At 41.4% G+C, this 27,750-nt stretch overlaps 1 protein-coding gene and 1 long non-coding RNA gene across 4 annotated transcripts in view; one reads left to right on the plus strand and one right to left on the minus strand.

The window, feature by feature from the left end:
- Positions 1–589: 589 nt before the first annotated feature.
- LOC131835744 (uncharacterized) lies at positions 590–14,624 on the minus strand. The gene is made up of 5 exons (XR_009355358.1): positions 14,442–14,624; positions 9,868–9,929; positions 4,960–5,052; positions 4,424–4,527; positions 590–1,877 (listed from the first exon to the last, which is right to left on the minus strand). It is a non-coding gene; the product is annotated as an uncharacterized LOC131835744 (long non-coding RNA).
- The window catches only part of TMEM266 (transmembrane protein 266), a 114,294-nt gene continuing 100,700 nt past the window's right edge, over positions 14,157–27,750 (plus strand). For 2 of the 3 annotated variants that reach the window (XM_059180280.1, XM_059180279.1), the window contains exon 1: positions 14,166–14,307. The gene's annotated coding sequence lies outside the window, so the exon portion shown is untranslated. Of the gene's footprint in view, positions 14,308–27,750 lie in introns of all 3 variants that reach the window. The other variant, XM_059180281.1, reaches the window with a different exon arrangement.

Below are 27,750 nucleotides of genomic sequence, written 5' to 3' on the forward strand. Positions count from 1 at the left end.
TCAACCCCACTACTTCAACAATTATTGCCTGAAATAAGATCTCTGGGTGATTTTCTCTCTGTTCTAGGTAGTACAAACATAGCAACTTTTATCTGACCATCTGTATGGCTGAAGATAACTTGTCTCTGAACCATTCTCTTCCTATATATATTTATAATAATGAAAAAGAAAAGAGTGACATCAATAAAAACTCCATTAAGAAAGGGGATAATAGGAAGCACACAGTGGTCAGTAGTTCAAAACCCATATCAAATTTTATTGATGAGAAATCACAGGTTCCTTGGCAGGCAATAAAGTAAACTCCTTGACTAGTCAGTGGCAGCTGTTAGTTTAAATCTCTAGAGTATCTGCTTTGTCACTGTCCTGTATAACCATATCTAAGACAGGTTTTCAAGTGGTTGCCCTTCTCAGGGGTTCCACAGTTTTTGTAATCTACTTCATATTGGTTTGACTTAGGGAGGAAAGTATGAGAATTGCTTAGAAGGTAAAAGCCATCAGAAGTAATTTCCAGCTTCCCTCAAATGTCCTCAAAAATATATCAAGCCTCTGGGCTGTTTTTTTTTTTTTTTTTTTTTTTTTTTTTTTTTTTTCAGATCAATTCCTGGGAGTAAACACAGCCAAAGAATATTTCTTGAAATAATTTTTAGGCTTGGAGATCTTCATCTCTTAGCTACTGAACTCTCATAAAAGATTTGAAGCAATTGTAGAAATAGTCTTAGGTGAGGAGGTACTTCCCTCAATCCCTACAAAATTCCAAAATATGGGACTCTTTGTCAACTTAGACTGTGAGCTAAAGCCAGAATACTTCTGAACCTACGCTGTATTTTGTTGCCCTCTCTGCTCTCATGCTGAGGAGCACTAATCTGAGTTCACCCCCTTCTCTAGGATCCTTCAGAAAAGTCACAAAAAGTAACCAACACATGACAATATTCTAAGCTTTTCCTAACACTGCAGCTTCAGAGGCACATAGTCAGCCTTCCAAGAAGCAGCAGTCACAGGTTAATCAAAGCTTTGCTATCATATAACAAAGGTTAAAACCTTCACCCCCCCCCAAATTTTCCCCTCAAAATAAGCCTGGAGGTAGGCAGTCCAAGATTGGATTTATTGTCCAACAATGTTCCAAACTCTCATGATCTATCTCCTCCATGATCCTCCATTTGTTTGGAATCACATTTTCAGCCTCATACTTGTCATCTCATGATTACAAGATGGCTCCTACATCTCCCAGCTTCATATCTGCATTCAAGGCACAAAGAAAGTAGAAAAAGGAGAGTACCAACCACCTATGGTCCCTTTATCAGGAAAACAAAAGCCTTCCCTAAAGTCAATAGACTTGTCTTCAGGATCACTGGCAAAATGGAATAGGATTGTCATGACTGGCTTTAACCAAGGTTTTTTTACTTAAAGCTGGTTACACCATGGTCCCTAAGAAAATTACAGTGAGCAACACAGAATGGGTATTAGTAAGGTCACTAAGAATAACTGCCACACATAGATATTTATAGATATAAGAGAACATTTGACACGTAGAAACCAATCTCTATTTGGTGAAATTTCAGGCAATATAACAGAAGGGGGAAAAGCCCCCCAGGCAGTGCTACAAAAGTACATTTTAGGTCAAGAGATCCCTACTCATCCTACCTCGGAGTTCCATCCCTGGAATTAGCACCCTTTAGCAATTCCTGCTTTTCACAGACTTTCTCTTCCTTCATTTCTGAACCCACAGATTCTCTAAATACCCATGTTTATTAACAACTGTTTCTATGGCAGCAGAGCCCCTGGTGGGGGGGGGGGACAGGGATGGAGGCTATTTATAAGTTAAGGATTGCCAGTTCATGCCAATTGCAGCTATCATTGATGATATCCTTGAGGAATTTCTGAAAGAGACAAATAGTGGGGGGGGGGGGCACATGAGATATTTATGTTGCCTGTTGTTCACCAAGAAACCTCTTGATTATAATTTGATTTCCCATCTAGGCCCACAACCTGAAAGAAAATACATTGATCCTCCTGGTCTGACTGGTTTATGTGACAGTTTTATCTCATTGTAAATTAATAAACTTGCATTCTGGCTTTACATATTTGGCTGATGAGATTGTTAGATTAATTTAATCCTCTCTGGGACACTTAATGACCAGACCAGGTTTCTAAGACCACAAAACTGAGTCAAATCCTGGTTAATTCACTAAGGTTATACCACTCAATGTAGTCTTTTGAATTACAGCAACTGGCCTGACCAAGGCAAGAGCCCTTCACATCACTAAGTATATCAGCACGAACTTGTCTAAGACATAGAGAAGCAATACGTCAATTTTCAATCTAAGGAGCAGTGCACAAAAGCCACTTTTTTGACTGAAACTCTGCCACCTATCAATATACTCAAATAACCAACAGATCAAGAATAATAGTTTCCAGGCAACCCAGAACTCACAATTTTTATACATAAAAAGGTATACATAGTTTGGGGTGGGGGTAAAAGCATGGGCTCTAGAGCCAGAAAGATGGAATGCAAATCCCTGTTCCACACTGGAAAGAAATTTCCACCACAGAGTAAGTGTGTGACATTGGATAAAAAATCTTTGCATCCAGCTTCCTCACCTATACAAGAGAGCTTGGGACAGAATAATAGTGCCTACTTCAAAGAGTTTTCTGAATAGAATGTCAATCTATACACGTAAAGCACCTGGCCATAAGAAGCCCTCAACAAATGTTAGCTATCCTTACTCTTAACAGGAAAACCTAACTGGTTTTCCTTTTAAGGTTACATTTTTGCAAATAGGAAATGAATGGATAATAAAGATTCATTTTTATATGTAAAATACAAAATAACACAAATTCCCCAAATTAATAATTCATCAAGAGTCACAGTTTTGAACTCGGTTGGTGAGTGATTTATTTATTTTTTTAAGATTTTATTTATTTATTTGACAGAGAGAAATCACAAGTAGATGGAGAGGCAGGCAGAGAGAGGGGGGGGGGGGAAGCAGGCTCCCTGCTGAGCAGAGAGCCCGATGCGGGACTCAATCCCAGGACCCTGAGATCATGACCTGAGCCGAAGGCAGCGGCTTAACCCACTGAGCCACCCAGGCGCCCCATGGTGAGTGATTTAAAGAACTCTTTGAAGCTACTGCCACATGGCAATAGCAAACTCTGCATTCTTTACTGCCAAGAATAGTCTTGAATTATGAAGGTCTGCTACAAAATGCTACTGCTCTACACAGAGATGTAAAGAAGTTAAAGATAATTTCTTCCCAAACTTACTGACCCCTTAGTGTCGTCCCTGGCACCCTGGTCTTCCTAGAGTTATCCTGTGTCCTTGAATACCAGACACTCTACAATCAACATCCAGATTTAAGGCTCTGAACACTGTCCTAGGAAAACTTTTCTTGAAATAAAGGGTCAGTCAGACTGGTGACTTTTCACATATATGTGCCCTTTCTTAGTCCTGCTTTTCTCCCTCTTTGATGACTTCCCATTCAGTTTTCCCTACATTCACCTATGATCCTCTGTGCTGTTTCTTATATTCCACATGAGTGAAACTATATAATCGTCTTTCTCTGACTGACTTACTTTGCTCAGCATAATGCCCTGCAGTTCTTTTTTTTTTAATTAAATTTTTTAAACAACTTTATTTATTTAACAGAGAGACACACAGTAAGAGAAGGAACATAAGCAGGGAGAGTGGGAGAGGAAGAAGCAGGCTTCCCAATGAGCAGGGAGCTTGATGCAGGGCTCAATCTCAGCACCCTGAGAACATGACCTGAGCTGAAGGCAGATGCTTAATGACTGAGCCACTGAGGCAACCCGTGCCCTCCAGTCCTATCCATGTTGATATAAATGGTAAATAGTCATCTTTTCTGGTGGCTGAGTAATATTCCATTGTGTGTGTGTGTCTGTACGTAAACCACATCTTTATCCATTTACCTGTTGATGGACATCTTGGCTCTTTCCACAGTTTGGCTATTGTGGACATTGTTACTATAAATGTTTTGGTACAGTGCCCCTTTGGATCACTACATTGATATCTTTGGGGTAAACACCCAGCACAATTGCTGAGTCATAGGGTAGCTCTATTTTTAACTTCTTGAGGAACCTCTATACTGTTTTCCAGAGTAGCTGTACCAGTTTGCATTCCCACCAACAATTTAAGAGAGTTCCCCTTTCTGGGGAGCCTGGGTGGCTCAGTGGGTTAAGCCTCTGCCTTCTGCTCAGGTCATGGTCTCAGGGTCCTGGGATTGAGCCCTGCATTGGGCTCTCTGCTCAGCGGGGAGCCGGCTTCCGGCTTCTCCCCTCTCTCTCTGCCTGCCTCTCTGGCTACTTGTGATCTCTGTCTGTCAAATAATAAACAAAATCTTAAAAAAGAGAGAGAGAGAGAGAGAGTTCTCCTTTCTCCCCATCCACTCCAACATTTGTTGTTTCCTACCTTGTTAAATCTTTGCCATTCTGACTGGTGTGAGGTGGTATCTCATTGTAGTTTTGAAAATCTTTGATTTTTCTAATGTAAAATCATCCTGCTGCATTTCTCCTCTGGATATAGGAAAAGGACAGGCAGCATTCTTAGTATGACAATATTTTACCTACATGAAAAGTATTATCACCCCTTACCCTTTGCTTTTCCAAGCTCAACAACTTGGACTATTTTCCAGACTCTGACTAGTTTCCAAAACTTTAACCTTCATTAGCCCTATTCATATTGTTTTTAAATCATGAAGACCAAACTTAAATTTAACCAGTTTACAGAATTTTGTTATTTTTAATGTTTGTATGGTTCTACCAACTTCTCAAATATTAAAATTGAGACCCAAGCTTCTATAAATTAATATTTACAGAACTTTATATACTGTGGAGTCTACCTTATTGTCTCTTAGTTAAATTAAACCCATGATCTATGGTTATAGTTGACAAATTACAGCTACATGTGTGGCACCAAAACATTAGAAAGAATGAATCAACACTTACCTGATTTGTCATTGAGTAAAAGTTTTTTTCTACTAAATTGCAGAGTAGAGAAGAAACTGTCTCTCACTTTATAATTCACGTCTATTTCCTCTGCTTTGATAGAAATCATGGCAGCCATAAAGAAAAATAAAAATGGAAAATAGTTTACATAACAATTTTAGGAGCACATGAAGAGAAGGAAAGAAGAATGTTTACAAATTTCATATGAGATTTTTCTTTTACTTGGTGATACTCCTGAGGACTTCATAAGCAGCAGAAATCTTATTTAGTTAATATATTTAATCCCCACCCCCCAACTTTTTTTTTCCTCCAGGAAAACAACTTACTGTTAAATACTGGGCTAAAAGTTGGATTAAGAAGGAAACGGAATTCTATGAAAAGAGTACTGGGTTGCCTAGGTGGCTCAGTTGGTTAAGCATCTCACTCTTGAATTCAGCTCTGGTCATCATCTCTGGGTTGTAGAATTGAGCCCTATGAGGGGCTCATGCTCAGCACAGAGTCTGATAATTCCTCTGCCTCCTCCCTCCACTCACATGCTCTCTCTCTCTCTCCCTCCCTGAAAAGTGGGAAAAAAAGATATATATAGAGAGAGAACTGAATGGAGGAGGAGAATGCCCTTTAAAGCAGGGAGTTTGGATGGGTGGATGGATGACAAGGAATTATATTTCTTTTTTTTATAAACAAATATATAAATATATATATTTTTATAAAAAAGAAATTTAATTAAAATTTATTTTGGGGGACACCTGAGTGGCTCAATCAGTTTGCCTTCAGCTCAGGTCATGATCCTGGGGTCCTGGGGTGGAGCCCCTCGTGGGGCACCCGCTCAGCAGGAAGTCTGCTTCTCCCTCTCCCTCTGACTTGCCCCCCTGCTCCTCTGCTCATGTTCTCACTTGCTGTCTCTCAAATGAATAAAAAATCTCTTTTTAAAAAGTTTCTTTGTGGGGCACCTTGGTGATGTAGTTGGTTCAACATTGGACACTTGGTCTTGGCTCATGATCTCAGGATCCTAAAATAGGGCCCAGCACCTCAGGCTCCATACCCAGTGGGGAGTCTTTCCTCTCTCCCTCAGCTCCCTCACATCTCTCCCTTTCTCTCAAATAAATAATCTTTTTTTAAAAGGTTATTTTTTATATTATGTGTCTACTAAGAAAAAATATTATGGATACAGAGTTAATAAGCACTGTCATTTCAATAAGGTGATAACGGTCATGAGAAAGGAGGAAAAGTGGTATACACTATGACCTATCTTCACCTTTAATAGTTCATTTCCCCCAAAGAGCTTTACCTTACATGGCACTGAGAAGGTCAAAGCAGTGGCTCACAACACCTAAATTACATAAAAGTAGCATATATGAGTAATAGTTTTTATATTAAGCCAATTTTTGGAATGTACTATCAATCCCAAAGACATTTATGGTCTTTTTGTAGTCAAAGAAATAATGAACATAAAAGGTTAAATAGTAGTATAATTTTGCAACTGCAAAACATCAGAAATTTAAATTCAATTTAGTCTATTGGATAAATGAAAAATCAAATTTTCTTTTTTTTACATAAAAATAATCCTAGAATCATCAAAATTTGTAACTAGAAAGAAATTCAGAGAACTTCTAGGTGGAGTAAGTTCAATTCTCTCTAAATAAGGACATTCACCTAATTGCCTTATTCAAAGTTACAGAATAAATTAATGATGGAACTCTAAAATCCAACATGCTTTTCTCACTGCAAAATGATTTCTCAAACTCACGGAGGCACAGTAGGTGTATATATGTGAGTCATTGAGACACTGGGGTTGAACCTGTGCTCTCTGAATCAGAGTAAATCCTCATTCCTCCACTTATTAGCTGTATGATCTTAAACAAGTTACTTAATTCCTTTGTGTTTCAGTTCTTTCTCTATAAAATGAGGTAACTCTACCTTCCCATTAAGGTTGTTCATACAAAATTAATACATATAAAGCACACAGAATGATATCTGAGACATAATATTTAATAAATGTCAGCAACGACTAGGATTCCATAGACATGTGCTTGCTAATTTATAAAATAGCCCAATTTTACTAGAATTTGAATATTGGATCATTTTCATGTTTAAAAAATGAATGTATGTGTATATAGATATAGATATATTCAATGCTATTGCATTTCAGCCCATGAATTATGTAGCCAAAAGTACAATTTCCTCATGAAGGACAAGTAAAATTCTAAATATTAAGCTTACAGTAAAGCTCACTTAATTTAAATACCATTCACTTTATGAACATTTTAGCCCCGTGGTATATTCAGAATATGACACAGAGAGGGGTAGCATTTTTAATGCCCCTTCCCCCGTGTGATAAAATTTCAAGTAATGATCATGAAATGAAACAAATAATAATAGCCAGGATAGAAGACTGTGAAAATTCTTTTTTATCTTTAGATTTATTTTTTGAGAGCAAGAGTGAATGAGCAAGCTCTCGAGCGGGAGGAGGGGTGGAGGGAGGGAACGTCAGGGGGATTCCACGCTGAATGTGGAGACCAATTCCGGGCTTGATCTCACAACTCTGAGGTCACAACCTAAGCCAAAATCAAGAGTTAGATGCTTAGCCAATTAAGCCACCCAGGCACCCCCAGATTGTGAAAATTCTCTTATTCAACTCCATCTATATGCCAATATAAAATAAATATTATAATACCAAAAAAAAAAAAAAAAGAGTAGTGGAATTAATGTTTTTGAAGAAAGGAAAAACTTAAACCTACATATTGGTCTGTTGAAGTGGTAAATAAAAACAATACACTTCCTATTCTCTTGATTTGTTCTTCAATTTTGAAGCAAATATTTACAAAAAGAATAAATTTCAATGTTAAAAATATTTGATTCAGTTCTTTAAAAGAATAGTTTCACTAATGAACTAAAATTTGTACTTACCAACCAGAAAAAATACATCTCAAAGTTTGCACTTTGTCTCACTCTTACATTTTTCACAGAAATGAAAACTCTTGAAAGTTTTAAGGTCACATACAATAATAACACTGAAGTAATCAGGTTCTGTTTCTTCATCCTTACAAGCACAATGTTGCCACTATTTATTAATAATAAAGAATTATTTAAGTGAGGGAAATGGACCAAAGGAGGACATGAACTATGCCCAAAGCTCTGAATTATCCTGAATTTTTATGAATTTACTTAAGAAAATACCCATATTGAAGAGTCTATGTTTATTAAGGCCAACTATTTAATGGGGAGTTCTCTGAATTAACTTCCATGCAGAATATATTTATTAAATGATAATTAAAATATGCTAATTTAAGGTTACATATACATTATTAAAACTTAACAATAACTACAGAAATTGTTTAGAACTTAGTTTTTTTTTAATCACCAATGCTGCTTGGGATTTCTGATATATAAAAACTACCAGTAATATGGGGCTCTTGGGTGGCTCCATTGTTGGGCATCTGCCTTCAGCTCAGGTCATGATCCCAGGGTCCTGGGATCCAGCCCCACATCGGGCTCTCTGCTCAGTGGGAAGCCTGCTTCTCCATCTCCCACTCCCCTGTTGATGTTCCCTCTCTTGCTGTGTCTCTATCAAATAAATAAATAAAATCTTTAAAAAAAAACCTACCAGTAATAAAAAGCACAGAGACTTTGGGTGGGTTTATTACCATTTAAATTTTCTAAGGACAATGAGAATTATTATTATCTACACTCAATGAGGTTCTTATTGTCCCATTCTTGGTATTTCGCTGCTCAGAGTGAAATCTGTCATTGAAGTACCATCTGTAAAGATGAGTTTGTTGCCTTAAGTATATTTAACCTACTTCAAGAAAAACTTTTTAACATGAATATTAACTGAGGACCTACTGAGTACATGGTAGTATGCTTTATATTTTACCCACACAGATTGTATGCACATGAACTTGGCTAACTTAAAGTCAATCATATTTACTTATTAAAGCCATTTCAGCAGGATTTTTAAAAAGATTTTATTTATTCATTTTAGAGAGAGAGAGAGAGCATGAGCTCCAGAGTGGGGAGAAATAGAGGGAGAGGGACCACTAAACTGCTAAGCCTGACACAGGACTTAATCCCACAACCCTGAGATCATGACCTGAGCTGAAATCAAGAGTCGGTCACTCAACCAACTGAGCCATACAGATGCCCCTCAACAGGATTTTTTTTTTTTTTTTTTGACAGAGAGAGATCACAAGTAGGCAGAGAGGCAGGCAGAGAGAGAGAGGAGGAAGCAGGCTCCCTGCTGAGCAGAGAGCCCGATGCGGGACTCGATCCCAGGACCCTGAGATCATGACCTGAGCTGAAGGCAGCAGCTTAACCCACTGAGCCACCCAGGCGCCCTCAGCAGGATTTTTTAAAAGCTGTTTTGTTAGCACTTATCGTGTATTTATATGTAAATGTTTAAATAAGAATGACACAAAGTCATGCATATTCCATTTTTCAGGATTCTCACTAACCCAGATTGGCCTTCTCCCTGTGTGTTCTAGGTAAATAAGATTGTATTCTAAATCAACACTTAGAAAAGTTTTTAAAATATTAACAGATACATAAACATTAACAATTTAAGATCTCTTGCTATTAAATTTCACAAATCATGTGGGTGTCAGATTCATATGTTCTATTTTTACAAGCAACAACCTCAAGAGAACAAATTTTAATTCTGATATCAATCTTTTTCAGACATTCACAAGATCCACATAATCTCAAATCTGCCCTCTCATAATCTTGTAGCTACACACATGCACAAATTTTCTGATTATGTGATGCTGGTACTCTTGAAAAGACTTTTTAACTTAAGAAAATCTGGGATGCCTGGCTGGCTCAGTTGTTAGAGCATATGACTCTTGATCTTGGGGTTATGAGTTCAAATCCCACATTGGGTGTAGAGTTCACTTAAAAAAAAATCTGACTTACCTCAAAAGATGTTTTGGAGTGGGATATGATGCCAACGACAGCCACGTTAGAAGTAGGTATATCTGGCAAGAAAGTGACATAGAAGGCTTAAACCCAGTTAATTTCTTCCACTCCTGCTTTATATTTTTTCTATTGCTGTGGAATAGCAATTTTCCTATTGCATGGAACTTCCTCACCCACAAAATTCCCTCTGGTTAGTCACCTGGTCTTCAGAAACAGTACCTGCTCTGTTTATAACTCCAGTATTCCCCCAACCTCTCCTATTGATAAGAATCCTGGGGCAGTTAAAAATAAAAATGCCACTTTCCTATAGATTTGATTTTAATTTGCTTGAGGTAAGGCTCTAGAATCTTATTTTTAAAAAGAGTCCCTCAATGTGGTTTTAATTTGAATCTCCCTGATGGCTAGTGATGATGAACATTTTTTCATGTCTCTGATAGCCATTTGTATGTTTTCATTGGAGAAGTGTCTTTCATATCTTCTGCCCATTTTTTGATATGATTGTCTGTTTTGTGTATGTTGAGTTTGAGGAGTTCATTATAGATCCTGGATATCAACCTTTTGTCTGTACTGTCATTTGCAAATATCTTCTCCCATTCCGTGAGTTGCCTCTTTGTTTTTTTGACTGTTTCCTTTGCTCTGCAGAAGCTTTTGATTTTGATGAAGTCCCAAAAGTTTATTTACACTTTTGTTTCCTTTGCCTTTGGAGACATATCTTGAAAGAAGTTGCTGTGGCTGATATCGAAGAGAATACTGCCTATGTTCTCCTCTAGAATTCTGATGGATTCCTGTCTCATGCTGAGGGACTATGGACTCTGAAAAACAATCTGAGGGGTTTGAAGTGGCAGGGGAGGTGAGGGTGGGAGGTTGGGGTACCAGGTAGTGGGTATTATAGAGGGCACGGATTGCATGGAGCACTGGGTGTGGTGAAAAATAATGAATACTGTTATGCTGAAAATAAATAAAAAATAAATTAAAAAATAAAAAAGAGTCCCCAAGTGATTCTTACAGACAAGTTTAAGAACAAGCTAGAGGCCTGCCAGAGCTCTTCACAGTTCCTCTAAACTGATCAGCCTCAAGGGCTGGTCCTCCGCTGGGTGTCAGGGGTGTTTGAAAACAAGAGCAGGACCCGTTTGGAGAAAGCTGAATGCCACCCTATCTACCTCTGTTTTCAATACCCTAAATTTACCTAATTAAAATTTAATTTTGAGTACGTGCTGTGAAGTAGAATACCACCAGGGGGCAGCATAGAGATGACAAATTATACACGTTTGGGTTTTTTTGTTTGTTTGTTTGTTTGTTTGTTTTTTTAACTTCACTGTATAAAATGGTCACATGTACATTTTAGGGGAACTCAGACCACCCAAAAAAAAGGGGGGGCTGGGGCTTTACACTTAGAAGATACTGGTAGGGGCTCCTGGGTGGCTCAGTGGGTTAAAGCCTCTGCTTTTGGCTCAGATTATGGTCTCAGGGTCCTGGGATTGAGCCCTGCATCCGGCTCTCTGCTCAGCAGGGAGCCTGCTTCCTCTTCTCTCTCTCTCTGCCTGCCTCTCTGCCTACTTGTCATCTCTGTCAAATAAATAAATAAAATCTTTAAAAAAAAAAAAGGAGAAGAAGAAGAAGATGATGATGATGATGATGATACAGGTAAAAGATGTTCCACATAATTTCAATGTATTTTTTTCTCTCACTGGCTGTCTTTACTGCAACCATTGTAGACAAAAAAGTTCCCCTGAAGTAGCATTGCTCATGGAACCAAAAATGGTATTGGACTACAAAGACTCCAGGTAAACCATAGTGTTCTTCCAGTTTGTATGTAGTTTCCACTAGCATTGGAACTGGGTGCTTTTCAATGGTGTTATCAACACTTTAGAGTTCTCTAAGTGGGGTAAAAGGCAGTGGATAACAGTGTGATCCGACATTGCCAAGGCTTTTTGTTTTTGTTTTTGTTTTTACACTTTTTTAAAAAGTAATATTTTATTTATTTATTTATTTATTTATTTGGCAGAGAGAGAGAGAGAGAGAGCTCAAGTAGGCAGAAGGAGAGGGAGAGCAGGCCCTCCGTAGAGCAGGGAGTCCAATGTGGGATTCAATCCCAAAGGGAGATGCTTAACTGACTGAGCCACCCAGGCACTCTGCTTTTTTCAAGTATAACTGAAATGTTGCCAACACTTGTCAGAAAACTATACTCCCCTCACACACCCATGTCATCCATAATCCCAAATTTTCTTGACCCATCCAATCACTTTTTCCCTTCCAGTCCACATTTCTTCCTTCTGGAAATGTTAAAGAAAGATCCTCTAGCAACCCAGGTAGCTTCTACAAAGATCACTTCCAAGGGCTTTTCTCCCTCTGAAATTCCACCATTAGCATAAGGAAGCACTGAAATCTGAGGGATGACCTGAAGAAAGTTAACCTATTCCCAGCTTGTCAAATTAGATATGCACGCCCTACCTAAGATATTTCTTGGTCTCAGAAAAGCATGATCCAGGCTCTGGGGCAATTCCATGACTTAGGTTTGGAAGTTTTTCAATTCCACAATTTCCACCTTTTAGCTAGAAAAGCAGAAGGGGAGGAGGAGGCAAGAATGACAAACAGGGGCTCCAGCGTGGCTCAGTCCTTAAGCATCTGCCTTCCAGCTCAAGTCATGACCCCAGGGCCCTGGGATCCAGTCCCCCATCCCTGGCTCCGCAGGGAATCTGCTTCTCCCTCTCCCTGCTTGCTTTCCCTGCTATGCTCTCACTCTCTGTCAAATAAAATCCTGGGGCACCTGGGTGGCTCAGTCCATTACGCAGCTGCCTTCAGCTCAGGTCATGATCTCCCAGGGTCCTGGGATAGAGCCTCACATCAGGCTCCTTGCTCAGTGGGGAGCCTGCTTCTCCCCTAGCCTGCCATTCCCCCTGCTTGTGCCTGGTCTCTTCTTCTCTCTCTCTCTCTCTCTCCCCTTTGCTCTTTCTGTGTTAAATAAATAAGTAAAATCTTTTAAAAATTCAGTAAATACAAATAAATAAATAAAATCTTAGAAAAGAATGACTAAAACATTCCTGGGAGGCCAAATGGGCCTAAGCAAAAACCAAATAGCTTCAGAAGAGGTAGGAGAACTGGAAATTCACTTTCTCTGCAGAGCCAGAGGCTACACTGGACTGTGTTCTAGAAAGGAGCGTTTCCAAACTTTTCAAATACCTTAACAAAAATGTCAGGACCCCACGGCTGTATGTTCAGCATGAACTGGTGGAGACTGAAAATAAAAGCTAGGAGTTCAGAAACTGCCCGAGTGACCGTGTTCCACTACTCACGGCAGGACTTGCAGACATTAGAGTTGTACATATACATGTGTGAAGACTCTTCAAACCTGCAGAGAATATTTGTGGGTACGTCCAGAATCCTCACCCACTCCACTGACCCCACCTGCTAACCCAGACACACAGTGCTATAACAGACACTCTCAGAGAGGCTGATACCATCGCCAAGGGGAGAGATCTTACTACTCGTATAAAGCGCAACTACACATAACGTCCATAAACAGCTATACAGTTTATCCCTGATATCTGAACCTCACAGCGGTGGGAGGGGAAGGAAGTGAAGGGGCGGCGGTGATTCGTGACCAAAATGTCGGAAAAGCTCTCCTAAGAGGCCGATCACGGAAGGTGGGGGGGAAGGTGGGGAAACACTGTCCTGCAGGGCTCCTGGGCTGAGACTATTCATCACATGAAGGTCCTGAGAGGCATTTTCCTCCCAAGACAGCACACGGAGGGTCAGTGGTCTCGGATTCTGTCAAGATCTGGGCCAGACAGCGGTGTTTCCCTGCCATTCGCTGCCTCAAAGGATGCCCTGTGCCGACCTAAGGAAAAACTGGCGAAGAGCTCTGCAAACTGCCAAGCCCGGCACCAAAGCCAGAGGAGGCTTCTTTGCCGGCAACTGTAGGAAACCCTAGCGGGACCCTTTGGGCCTCCGCACTTGTTGCTTCCCCCGGGCGCCCGTCCACCTTCACCTCACACCTTCTCTTCGTGAAACCCTTCTCTTCACAGGAGCACACGCGGGCCCCCTGACTGGGCCGCGCGAACCCCTCACCCACGCCATGACGCGGGCGCGCGGTGTTGGAGCCCTGCTGGCGGTGCAGCCTCCGACCCCTGCCCGGCTCCCGCCGCCAGTCGGACCAGCCCAAGCCGCGGTTTCCTAGACAGCCGCGCCGCGGCTGGGGAGCCGCCACAGTAAGCACTCGCCGGTGAACCGCGTTAGGCAAGGGCGCAGGCGCCGACCGGCGAGCTGCTGGAGCGAGGCCGCGCACGCGCGCCCCCGAGCGCGGTGGGCGGAGGAGCCCAGGGAGCGGCAGAGCCGCGAGGGGGCGGGGGGAGGGGGGACCGGACAGGGGAGCCCCGGGAGCGCGAGCTGCAACCGGCGCCAATGCAGAGCCTAGCGAATCCCGAGCCCAGGCAGCAGGTATGTGTCTTCGAAGCCGGCCGTGGCCAGGGCTTCCCCTCCTCTATGTTGGGGTCCTGTGGCCAGGGCGGGGGTGGGGGCCGGTCAAGGTTTGCAGGGTGCGCGTCCGGGAGGGCTAGTATCTTACCACTGACCTTCATCCTGGCTTGCTGAGGGAAGCAGGAGGAGGGCGTGTGGGGAAATCCAGGGCTTCAGCTCCAGCCTGGGGAATCTGCTTCTTGTCACATGCTTCTTATTTATTTTTGCAAACTGCTCTGGTTGGGGTCCAGCTGCAGATGCTTTAGCTCCCGTTCTTTGCCTCCGTGTGCCATCTTGCATTTATTAATAAAACATGCAAGCTGGGGTGTGGAGGGGGGAGGTGGATTGCTTCTGGGGGGAATCCCATTGCAGTATGGGTTGAGTGGCGCCTATTTTCAGTGTTCAGGCACGGTACTGAGGTGGAAATTCCACACCCTGGGCATTTGTGGCTTGCTTGGTCGTGAGCACTTACTAGTGGGCTTCCCTCATTTGTCTGGAGGCGCTACAGCGGCAGGTTGGGCTGTCAAGAAAGCATGGTGGGCATTCAGTATCAGGCCAGAATCCCCTTCAGGGGACAGGTGCACACAGTACCCTGCTTGCTAACTTGCCAAGGACGCTTAAACCCAGAACATCGTTTCTGTGATTACTGAGAAGAGGCCTTGAACAGAATCCTCCAGACTTGCATACTCAAACTCGTTAAGGTTTTGCATCTGAAGAGGACTAAAGCTTGCCACCTGTTGGAAGTCAGACCCCATGAAATCCTCCATAATCTAGCCCACCAATCCGTTTCAGTCACTAATACATAGCAATAGGCCCATCCTGGTTCTTCCTATCTTCTTTAATATTGCTTGTCATTTCTTTTAAAATTTAATCCATGATTTTATGTTCCATATGTTATAAATTACATTATTTGTATAACATCAACAAAATTTGTATAACATTGTATCGAAAAGACTGAATTTCTTTTCAGTGTCCCCGTTAACCGATTTCCTAGCTTTTCACCTTGCTTCTAGCAGCAGTCCAAAAAAAAGTGGAATATATGTAACTGATTACCTTTCTCTGCCCCCCCCCCACCACCATGCCATGGTAAGAAGTACAAGCTGGAAGCATAAAATGGAAATGCGTATCACAAAACATTGGGGTATGGCGGCAGAACTAAGTGCTTGTAAACTATAGTCAGTGTGCCACATCTAATCACGTGGACACATTGTTGAGTGCTCATATGTGCCAGGTACGGAGCTAAAGGGTACTTGTGCATGATCTCGTTTAATCTTCACAACAAACCTATTATCTCCATGTTGAAGGTGAGGAAGGTGAGACTAAGAAAGGTCAGCTAACTTGCCCAAGGTCACACAGCCCAAAATCAGAATAAGGATGCAAACTCAAGTGTATCTGATTGCTGGGGGTGGAGGGGCATTGGGAGGAAACTTTACCCCTGGTGCTGCCCCTGCATCTATATAGTAATTAAGATCAAGTTTCTGCATAAACATACATGCTTGGATCTGATTTTCCATTTCATAGATTCCACATCCCTCTTTGTGGATTTTTAGAAACGGAATCGGCTGTTTTAGAATGGGTCTGTATGGAATTTTTTGAGGTGGCACTGAGCCTATAAAAAATGGTGTCCTAGACACGTTTCCATTTAACTTTCTCAAACAAGCAATTAAGCTCAAAAAAAGTTGTTTCCCTTCAGATTTAAATTCATAAAATGTATGTGCATCAGATAGAATGAGTCACTCATGTTTTTCATTCTTGCATCCCATTCCAGTCTTCTTGCCACCTTGCACACTGGCTTCTGGTGTCAGTGCCAGTCATTAAAAACAACATTGTCTAACACACTCCTGTGTGAGTGCCTTGATGGGGTGAAGGAATGCAGACCAGTCATGGCCCATAATCCAGTCTCTATGATAGTAGCAATTATTCACTTGAAAATCTTGTAATCCATGCATTCAACTATGAATGTCTACTTCATCTTGTTCTACAAGTGCACTATCATAATACAAATATTGGATTTTGCTCCACATTCCAGTAGTTCTCATAAACTTAGAAATTGCTACAGTTGCATCTTCAATGGAAAATCCACTCAATGGGGCTACAGACTTTTGTATTCAGGACATGTATTTATAATGGTAGTGAGAAAGGTAAAGGTAGATATAAGGGATTACTTGAAATATCCCATGGAAATTAATAGCTTTGAATTATAAATTGATGGCTAATATTAAGTAGGAAATATAAGACTCTCTTATAAATTCTGTAAGCTCTGTTTTCCTCCCCCCCCCTTGGGCAATACAACTGGTTTTAGAACACCATGATCTTACTTTTTTCATTATACTTTGTTGTGTTGACAGTAAAGCAATTTACATAGCCATTTTGCCTCGTGGAAAACACTGGGTTTTAGAAAAGCATATTCCCCAGTGCTTATAGAAATGCTGAGATGGAGTCTTTCCACCCTGAGGATTTCCAGTCTATGATCAGATAAACTCAGGAGGAGTCCTGATGTTACTGGTGAAGCAGCAGAAAGCAGAGAGAGGTATTGCTTGATTTCTGGACAGGATCTCGGTTGTCCAACGTAGACCATCACTATTTTCTTCAGTCAGAAATCTCTTAGTTAAAAAGCATCCAAGAAGTAGAAGTCTACTCTATTCCATTCAAGCAAAATTGTATTTAATGCAAAGCTGAGTATCCTTTTGGGTGCAATGGTCAATATGAGGCATGTAAAAATGTTTCTGGACTACATTTGTTTTTTTCCTTGAATCATATATCTAAACTGGGGAAAGCCATATGATCAACTATGGATGCTGAAGCATTATTTTTTCCCCTCACCAACTGTCTTTTGGGGTTTTTTTGGAAGTGAGGAAAACAACTGAAATTTTTCCAGGAAATGGGTAGCATGCATTGCAACGAATGATTGTAATGCACATTTTAATGCATCCTTGAGTAAGACACTGGGAACTGGCTTATGTATCTCTCTTTGACCAACCTCGTAAACTACTTAGTTGTGAAATGTGTTTTTGTTATAGTATGCTTAACTTAGTATTCTTTAAAAAGAGATGTGTGTTTTTTTCCAGTGTCAACAATCTTGAATCATAAAAGGAGTTCAGTCAGCTTAATTCAAGATACTTTATTTTCATGGGTCTCTTTTTCTTTCCTTAGTGGCAGCCATTGCAAGAGTTTTAATTTTATTAAGAAAATGGTTCACAATCCATGAGTTAATCCATCCCCTTTCCAACTGGGACCAGAGTTCACAGTTGCTGGCCAGGCACACTCCCATAGGACCTTCATCTGTGAACCCTGTAACTCCCTTTGGCCTTATTTGCACCCAGTTTCCCCACAAAGAAGGTGTAAGGATTCCTAAAGTCAGGTCCCATGAGACAGGCCTTGCTTGGGTAAGTGAGGTAGAATAGTGGCTACTTGATACTGATCTAGGAGGATCAGGGAATCACTTCTCCTGCAGCAACACTAGCCTATATTGTGATTTCTACTTGTAAAGATAGTGTGTACCCGTTGTAAAATGCTTAAGCATTACATAAATATAGAAGGTAGGAAATCCATGGCTAGAATCATTAGTCATCTTAATAGCAATAGTCAGTAAATAATTTGCTGTGAAGTTTATATTTTTTAAGCTTTAATATCTTTTTTTTAAGATTTTATTTATTTATTTGTCAGAGAGAGAGAGAGCATGCACACAGGCAGAGTGGCAGGCAGAGGCAGAGGGAGAAGCAGGCTCCCTGCTGAGCATGGAGCCTGATGTGGGACTTGATCCCAGGACATTGGGATCATGACCCGAGCCGAAGGCAACCACTCAACCAACGGAGCCACCCAGGTGTCCCTGAAGTCTGTATTTTTTAATGTGGATACTGAGTTGTTACTGTTTGCCAATAATACTATGTATGGATGATATGGTTTGCAGGGTTTTTTTCTTTTTCTTCCATAGGGTTATTTATCTTGCTCCCTTAGAGGCCCATGAATGGCATACACTTTATTCAGCCACAGTAGGAACTAGATGAGAGGAGCCTTGTAACCAGGGGAAGAGGCAAGGGACTAATGTGTGGTGGGTAGGAACTGGGCATGATCCATGTCCCGTGATAGGTGTTTTTACATTCTGTATCTCATTTAACCCTTTGCAATTACCCTTCATGTTTAACTATGTATAGATGAGGAGAGACAGAGTCCAAGGCCCATGAGATTTAAGGCGCCAAGCTAAGATTCAAGCCCAGATCATTGTGGCTCAGATTCAGGGCTTTTTCTTTCAGAATGAAGAGCACACTGCCTCTGCCCTTCCACACTGACCTCCTAGCTGTTCCCCTGCCTCAGAGCCTTCACACTAGTGATTTTCTCTCCTGGAATGCTCATCCCACAGACAACTGCTTTGTTTGCTCTCTTGAACCTCCTTTTGGCTTTGCTCAAAGTCTGACTACTCCTTTATAAAACTAAGCACTCTCCCAAAAGCATTCTTTGCCTTCCTTTCCACTTTGTTTTCATTCATAGTCCCTCTTCTAGTTTACCCTATAAGTTGGCTGTTTTATTTACTGTCCATCTCCCCAGAGAATGAATGCTCCATTTTGTCTCTTTTGTTCACTTCAGTCCAGAACCTTGATGTTGTGGAAAAGAACTGACAAGTCACTGTGGCAATCTTAAATCTTTTTAGCCTCCTACCCTCCTTGTTTTTGTTAGCCCTTACACTTCCCCATAGTGAGCAGTGAAGCTCTAAAATGCAAAGACTCTATGTGTGTGTTTGGGGGAATAACAGGTGAAGTAGAGAGGAATCAGGAGGGATCTTGTCTTAGATGAGTGTCAGGGAGAGAGAAACCTCCTCCCTGGTAGACAAAGGAGGATGGAAAGAAAGTCACCTGAGGGCTGAGTTGTGGCATAAGGCAGCTAAAAGTACATGGTGGGGAGAGGGGGTGGGAATGGCCAGGAACGAAGAGGAGACCTATTCAGGTTCCCCTCTATTTGGCATACATACTTCTGTTGAAGACATCCAAAGGAGAAGACACCAGATTCCACCAACTTTCCTAGTGACCTACGTTACTAGAAAGGAAAAACAATCTATGGACATTCACACAGGTAGATTAATCACTGCACTACCAGCATCAAACTGTTGCACTTTTTAAAGATTAAATACCTGTTGGTATCTTTCCCGTTTAAGCCAGAGTGTGAGAGTTCATTGCCAAAGCACTTAGCTCGCGAGTCTGAGTTTTGGCAGGAAGCATGTTCCAACAGCATCACAGTCTGAGATTCTTTTGGCCCAAGCAGTCCCAGACTCCTGGTTACCTCGCATACATCTTTTGTTTGCAGGAGTTCTTGGGCCCAAGCAAAATGTTGGGTATGGGGGGAAGAATTCATTTTAGAGTTGAGTACACTGGGGTGCTGGACGGAGTTCATGGTTATAGGATAATGTCAGTGAAACTGCTCCTCAGCCACAGGAAGCCCTCCGTCTCCTCCTCCTCACCTTCTCCTCAGTGGCCTTAATTGCTACCCTAGGCAGTCTGAATTACCCGCTTGTGGAGAGAATTCCCCTTCCAAAAAAATGTAGCCTCCCTAAAACTTTTGATTTGTCATGAAAAGTACTCAGTAGCTAGAGCAGGGGCTGATAACTCAGGTTCCCACAGCTGATTAAAGCAAAGAATTTTAATAAGTATTCTGCCCTTTGCAGCCCAGGTTTTGGGAAGTCCGGGCTGCAATCAGGCAGCTGTTCTCGGGATTTCTGTCTAAAACCATAACACACACATTGCTTTTGGCTGCTCTCTCTTGGCTCAGAACAGGTCTGAAATGAATTATTTCATCTGTGATTCCCTCATGGTCTCCTACCTTAGTTTCCAAACTGCCATCAGGCCCTGCCAATACAGTATATAAGGTCAAGAGGTCAAGTAACTTTCTCCATAACAAGGCCCCTCAGACAGTTAAATCTTTGCATTGTACCTCCACTTGATGCAGTATTTTTAGTGAATAATTTCGGTGACACTTGCTAATTCTCCTTTAACTATGCCTGCTGAAATGTGTTAGTCTTGCCCTTCCAAACAGAGAACAGGGTGAAATATATATAGTCCCTTAAGTAAAGAAAGTGTTCCACTGTTTGGGGGCATAGTCTCAAAAGAAAATGTTGGGAATTTCTCTCCCATCTCTTGCCTGTCCTTTCATTGTCCAGTTTCTTTCCTGGTGCTCTCTCTGCTGTCAGTCCTCCCAACATGTCCTACAAGGAACCACTGTCCCTACCCCTCTACTGAAACGGAACTCTTAAAGGTGACCCATGATTGCCTAATCACAGATCCAATGGCTGTTTCTCAGATTTCGTTCCTGATGGCTCAGCAACATCTGAGCCTATCGACTTCTACTCCTTGAAATGCTCTATTGGCAGCACCCTCCCAAAGGTGTCTGGTCTATTCCTCTGCTTTAATCATTCCTATCCTATCGAGAGGCAGTCTGGAGAAGTGGTTAAGAGTGTGGACTCTGGCCTTTATGGGTTTGAATCCTGGCTCTTATATTTGCTAACTGTGTGACTTGAGTTATTTAACCCCCCTGAGCCTCAGTCTCTTCATCTGTAAAATGGGAGGAAGAGTAGCTAAGTCATAGGGCTGTCAGGAAGAAATTAAATGAATGTGCCTTGTAAAGAGTAAGCACTTAGTAAACGCGGTCTTTCATCACTATAACTTCCTGTTTGGATACCTTCAGAGGCTCCCTTATTCTCTGCAGGATAAAACCTTAACTTTAACTCTTAACTAGCTTACTTACTGCCCACAGCCTTTCCTAGTGTGTGCCCACCTCCAAGCCCTTATCCATGCAGTCTGCACTTGAGGACCACCTTCACCCCTTCCAGCTCTGCCCCTCCTTCCCTGGCCAGAGGAGGGAGAGTACTGAGGGCTGCGCCCACCTGCTTCAAGGCCCTGAGCACAGGCCATGTGTAATGGAAGCTATCCTCTCTTAGGCACTGAGCCTCTCTCTCTCAGGCAAATTATAAATTACTTAAGGACACTAGCTGTGATTTATATTTTTTCAAAATATCCTTCTCAGCACTTAGCGTTATATACATACTAGGAATTTAACTCCTATCTTCTAACTGCCAAAACATGATAGTTTTTCTTGGTCCTTCTAGAATTATTTTTCCTCCTAAACTGAAACTTGTATTGATCAGTCATAAAGCCTATATAAGCTTTATATGGGAAAATTGAGTCAAACTACAGGGAGAGTTAACCACATCAGAACCTTTTGGAATGAGGAGGGATATATAGAAATCACTAAAATAATGGGAGCACAGGGAGTAACTTAACTCTTTTTAAAAGGAGTTTGACATTCTCCCAAACCTGTGAAGCTGTCAGGATTTTCTACAGTGTTTGGGACTTCTTCCTGTCTTGATGCCATCCCTTCCAAGCAAAATGAGTGCCCATTGCATTACTACCTCCACCCCCGCTGTGATCATAAAAAATGCCTCCAAACATTGCCAAATGTCACTTAGGGTACACGAAATCATCCCCATTTGAGACCCACTGCTCTATAGGACCAATCCAGAAAACTCAGTATGTTCCCATTTCACACAATATCAGAATTTGGACAGTGTGGATCAAATGAAGATGACAATTATAGTAGATGTGAAAAATCAATTTGGGTTCGAAATTACTAACATAGAGAAAATTTAGCATCCACTGATCTTTGGTACATAACCCCATTGTACATTGGAAATGTGGTTAAGTGGAAAATGCATTGAATACATCTAGCCTACCCCTGGACATCATTGTTTACTGCAGCCCACCTTAAACATGCTTAAAATATTGACCTTAGCCTACAGTTCGGTAAGATTGTCTAATGCAAAGCCCATTTAATAAGGCAGTGTGGACTATCTCGTGTAATTTATTGAATACAGTAGGTGAACAAAGTACTGGTTGAATGGGTACCGAATGGTTGTAAACGTGTTGGTTGTTTCCCCTGGTGGTCTTGTGGCTGACTGGGAGCTGCCACTCACAGCTGCTGCCCAGCAGCAGGAAATATCATCCTGCATATCACTAGCCTGGGAAAAGAGCCAAATTCAAAATCCGAAGTATGATTTCTACTGAATGCATACTGCTTTTGCACCATCATGAAATCAAAAGATCATAGGCTGAGCCATTACAATTGGGGGACCCTCTGTATAAGCAGTTATGGATTCTGTCATGAATAGGGAGAAGTAAACCAATAAAGTAGTTACAGAAATTCAGATCATCTTCCCCCTACAGGACTTGGGTCTAAAGACAACAACTCCAAAGCAGTGCTCCAATCATTCTTAGAATATTTTTGTTGGAATTGTATTTAAGTCCCCAAACTACTTTTCTACTTTTGACAATAAGTATATTAAATCAAAAAATAATGATTGGAGAACTCTTAGTTGATCACTATTGGAGGGAATTACGTTTGAGCTGAGGGAAGCTGACTCTCCCTAGCAGAGGCTGCTTCTGACCCCAAAGCTGCCCTGAGACAGCACATCAAGTGCTTCAGGGATGAAGTAGGAATGACTAGGGACTCTGTGCTTTGGTTAATAGCCCCACTTGCTCAGGATCCTTTGTGCTTGTTAGATAATCGAGCTGTAGACGTCTGATTTAAAGCCCACCTCCAATTGACATTCACCATTACGCTCCGTCTAAATATAGTAGCGCAGAATACATGGCTTCCCCAAAGGCTGAAAGCAACAGTTAAACGTAGTACTTTCTTGGGGGTGGGGGCAGGGCAGGGAGCAGAGAAAACATTAAGGCTCCAACCTTGGGAGAGACCTGCTGTGGCCAGAGACCACCTATCTGCCTTTGAAAAGGGAGAGCATACAGACCTTCAAGATGATCCCTGACCAATAGTCTAGAAATAGGCCCTGTGCAGTGTCTTGAATCTGGGAGGCAAAGTACAATTACTCCTTCTACAGACAATGGTGAGCATCTGTGTTCCAGGCTCGTGCCAAGAAACTCCAGTAACCATGATGGCCTGAATTGTGTGCCCCTTCAAATGCATATGTTGAATCCTTAACCTCCAACATGACTGGAGATGAGGTCTTCAGAAGATACTTAAGGTTAAATGAGGTCATAAGGAAGCCTTCTAAGAAGAGGAAGAGAGGGGCACCTAGCTGGCTCTCTCAGAAGAGCTTGTGACTCTTGATCTCAGGATCATGAGTTCAAGCTCCATATTGGATGTAGAAATTACAAAGTAATAATAATGAATTTTTTTTAAAGGGGTAGAAGAAGAGAATGAAAGATTTCTCTTTCATTCTCTTCACCCTTTGAGGACACAGTAAGAAGGTGGCCATCTGCAAGCTGGGAAGAGGGTTCTGACCAGAATCTGACCATGCTGGTGCCCTCACCTTGGATTTCTAGCCTTCAGAACTGTGAGAAAAAAAAAATCATTGTTGTTTAAGTCATTCTTGTTGTTTAAGTCATTCAGTATGCCTTTGTTTTCACAGCCCCAGCTAACACATTCTGCATCCTTGTTGTATAGACAAGGAAACTGGGCCCAGAGAGGCAAATGACTTGCCCAAGGTCAAGTTACTAGTTAGTGGCAGATCTAGAACACAGACCTAGTTTTCCTGACTAGTCTGTTGTACATTCCCCTTTTTGTACCACCTCAGGTCATATAGGCTTCTGTTAATTATCTCTAGAACCTGTGGTTCATTTCTTCTTTGAGTATCAGGGTCCTTATACCTGCCCTGTTTATCTCAGGATTGTGATAAGGATGGATTAAATGGTACAAAAAAAGACAATGTAAGTTTCTAAACAGAATATTTTACAGATGTAGGTATCACTCAACTCGGATTTTGCCTGATTATCAGGAATCTTTCTACCTTTGAAAATTGTTTTTTTTTTTTTTTAAAACACCTGAAGCCTAGTCTTAATTGCTGAAATGAGGTAGTTCTTGAAAGTGTAACCAGAAAGCTCTGCAGTCTAGAGACAAATGTTATAAATAAAGTCATTTCTAGTTTTAACCACATTGAGGCTATTACTTGTTACTCTTCTTTCCAGAGGTAATATTCTAAATTTTGAAAAGAAGCATCAGATTAAGGCATAAGAATTTCTGGAGTCTAGCCCATACACTATTCTATACAGTAGAAGTGTAACCGTGGACAAGTCACTTCACTCTTCTGAGTCCTGGTGTCCTTTCTTGTCAAATAATGAGATTAGGCTTTGTGGTTTAGGGATCCCAGGATAATTCCTCTGAACCATGCAATGCCTTAAGACAGCAGGACAAAATAATTCACCCAGTGATCTTGCTTTATAAATTATACTTCAGTTATAGTTGTTGGAAGAGTCAAACATAGATGAATGGCATTTGGCAAGAGTACATCTGAAACCCTTAATTATACACTGTAGGCAGCTCTGAAGCTTGGTCTGTGTCAAAGACACCACATTATCCAGTGACACAGTGCAGAGACATTTGGAGTCATTGCAACAGCTTGTTCATCTGTGGCATGATTGGCCTGCATCGGGTAGCATCCACAGTTTGCATTTGAAAATCTGACCCTCTTATACTGAGATTAAAAGACCTCCTGTCCAGTTCCTTTGGAAATGAATCTATTAAAATTGATGACACTCAGTGGGGAGTTTGGGGTTCATAGCCAGTGACACATATGGTTTATTATCAGATTTTTATGTAATTAAATACTATACGAGGTATACGTTGGCTCTCACAAAGTATATTTCTCTGGTTGGAGCAGGCTGACACTTTAGTTGTACCCAACACCTTCCTGTTTGGCTTCCTTCTTTTTCTGATCATTTTCCTTCACACACTTCAGGAAACTATCTCGGCTCTTAGAGCACTATACATATATCAGTTCTCTTGGCCAGAATCTTGCCCTTAACTTGTTCATTGATAACAATGCCAACCACATGCTGATTAACACTGTAGGCTCTTCCAGTTTTGCTGCGGTAATGTTTGTGGTGTGTTCCTTCTTGAACACTGCGCATCTCCTTGATGTCCACAATACCACCTTTCTTGAAGATTTGCATGTATGTGGCCAAAGGAACAACTCCTTGTTTTCTAAAAGGCCTAGAGAATGCGTAGCAGGTACCTCTCCTCTCTTTATGTTGGTCATTTTGGTGCATTACTGGAAGATGTTGGTTCCCATGAATCTTCTTGCTAGAAAATCACTTCTCTCATTTCCTGACTCTTACCAGTTACCAGTTATGTGAGAACGTTCCCTTCTAGCTGAATGTTAAATATCTCATCCTCCAGGAGACAGTCACCTGATTTTCTAACTCCATTGACCCAAAACAAACATCTTTTCTTGGGCCCTCTAAGAAAACCAGTGTTTTGGGGGGTTTCGTTTGTTTGTTTTGTTTTTCTGGCTCTGTATAGAGAACAGTCTTAGTTTGTTGTGGACTCTAACCTGCACTCTAACAATCAGGAGTTCCCCTTATATTCATCAACCAACAATTATTTAACAAAATGCCAACAATATACTATGTTATATTTATTGAGTGTTATTTGGAAAGAAAATCCCACTCAGGAAGAGTTTACTAAGTCCCAGGCAGAAATGATTCCTCTGGCTAGGGAAGGAAGAACTCAGAGGAAGACAGGATCATGAGGTGTGAAGGTCAGATAGTGTCATGGGGGGTTCCCAGGAAGGTGGGTCATTAGCTGTGCCTGAAAGGATAGAAATGATTTGAGTAGGAAGGACATAGGATAATCATGTAAGATACTTGATATCATAGTCAGAGATGACACTGATTGTGGTTACATTTATACTGACAGATTGGCCTGAAGGGATGGATTCACTGTCAGAAATAATTCACATTGAATCATGTACACATGAAACCCTATCATGCTGACTGTGCTTGAAAAGTCTGCTGTATAAAAGTTCTGGATTACCTTTTGGAGTGATGTTGGTAGTATTTAGTGGTAGTGAGGTGCCTTAGAATTTGGAGATAAGATTGCTTTACTTTACCTATTCAGTCCATTTGTGTGTGACATACTGAAGATAAATCAAGATAGTTCCCAGTCTTAAAATCCACAACTGGCATTATGGTAGGCCCTAAAATGCCAAAATGCCAAAATGTATCCACCTCACATCCTTGGAACCTGTCAACGTTGCCTTATTTGGAAAAAGGGCCTTTGCAGATGTGGTTAAGTGACAGATTTTTTAAATGAGGAGATGATCATTCTGGGGGATTACCTATCGGTGGTTGGAAAAATACTATCCCAAGTGTCCTCGTAAGAGAGAGGAAGACAGAGATTAGACACAGAGCAGAAGAGGACATGACAGTGTGTTCACAAAGACAGAGGAAGTGATGTGGATTCAAGCCAAGGAGCACCTGAAGTGACCAGAAACTGGAAGAAGCAAGGAACGGATTCTCCCCCAGAAAGAAGCACATCTCTACTGACACATTGATTTTGGACCTTTGCCCTCCAGAACTGTGAATGTATTTCTGTCCTTTTAAACCACCAGGTTTGTGGTAATTTGTTGGAGCAGCCAGAGGAAATTCATACAGGTGGAATTAGTTATTAAGGGAACAAGGAAATTGAAAATGTGAATTTGGAAATACCCAATACATTACTTAGGGTGACCTGGTTTGTGGACTTATGTCTCTCCCAACAGTGTTGTTTTGTTTTGTTTTGTTTTCTCTATCGTTTTTCCCATTTTGCTGCCCTTTCACTTCAAAGGAAGAGTTGTTCTTCTTTTTTAAAACTACAAATCTGTGTATTCTTGATTGCGTCCCTTCCCAGCTCTGTCAGAACTGTATTTATGTACTTCATCTTTTGATCTCTGTTGGCTGTGGTCCCTCAACAAATTTTAAGTTGCAGCTTTTCTTTTCTTTCTTTTTTTTTTTTTAAGATTTTATTTATTTATCTGACAGAGAGAGATCACAAGTAGGCAGAGAGGCAGGCAGAGAGAGAGAGAGGAGGAAGCAGACTCCCCGCTGAGCAGAGAGCCCGATGCGGGACTCGATCCCAGGACCCTGAGATCATGACCTGAGCCAAAGGCAGCGGCTTAACCCACTGAGCCACCCAGGCGCCCAAGTTGTGGCTTTTCTTAAAAACACTCTTCCTTTGATACTGCAGCCCACTCAGGATACATATAGTCTGTTTCCTTCAGCTGTCAACTTCTTGAACCCTTCTAAAATTTATTCATAAATGTCTATTACATACGACCTTGTGCTGGGTATCGTGACAGAAAATGGGCAGCCATCAGGACTGTCAGCAGAGGATATACTCCTGGTTCTCCTGCTCCTGTGTCTCAGGCAAGACAAGGACCAAGTCCTCAGCAACTTGTGCTCTGGCCTTGCCCAGCTCTCTGTCCTCCTGTGGGACCATCACTCTGTCTTCTGTCCTTACCCACTTGCTTTCGGGTTTTTGGTTTTTTGTTTTTTTTAACAGTCCCAAGTTCTCTCTCACCCTCAAGGAGGGAACACACTTCACCTACTTAATTCCTTGTGCCTCCTTTTGATCCCAGTTCAAACATTATTTCCTCAAGGAAACCTT

Source organism: Mustela lutreola, chromosome 7, assembly GCF_030435805.1.
Source record: "Mustela lutreola isolate mMusLut2 chromosome 7, mMusLut2.pri, whole genome shotgun sequence".
Taxonomy (NCBI): domain Eukaryota; kingdom Metazoa; phylum Chordata; class Mammalia; order Carnivora; family Mustelidae; genus Mustela; species Mustela lutreola.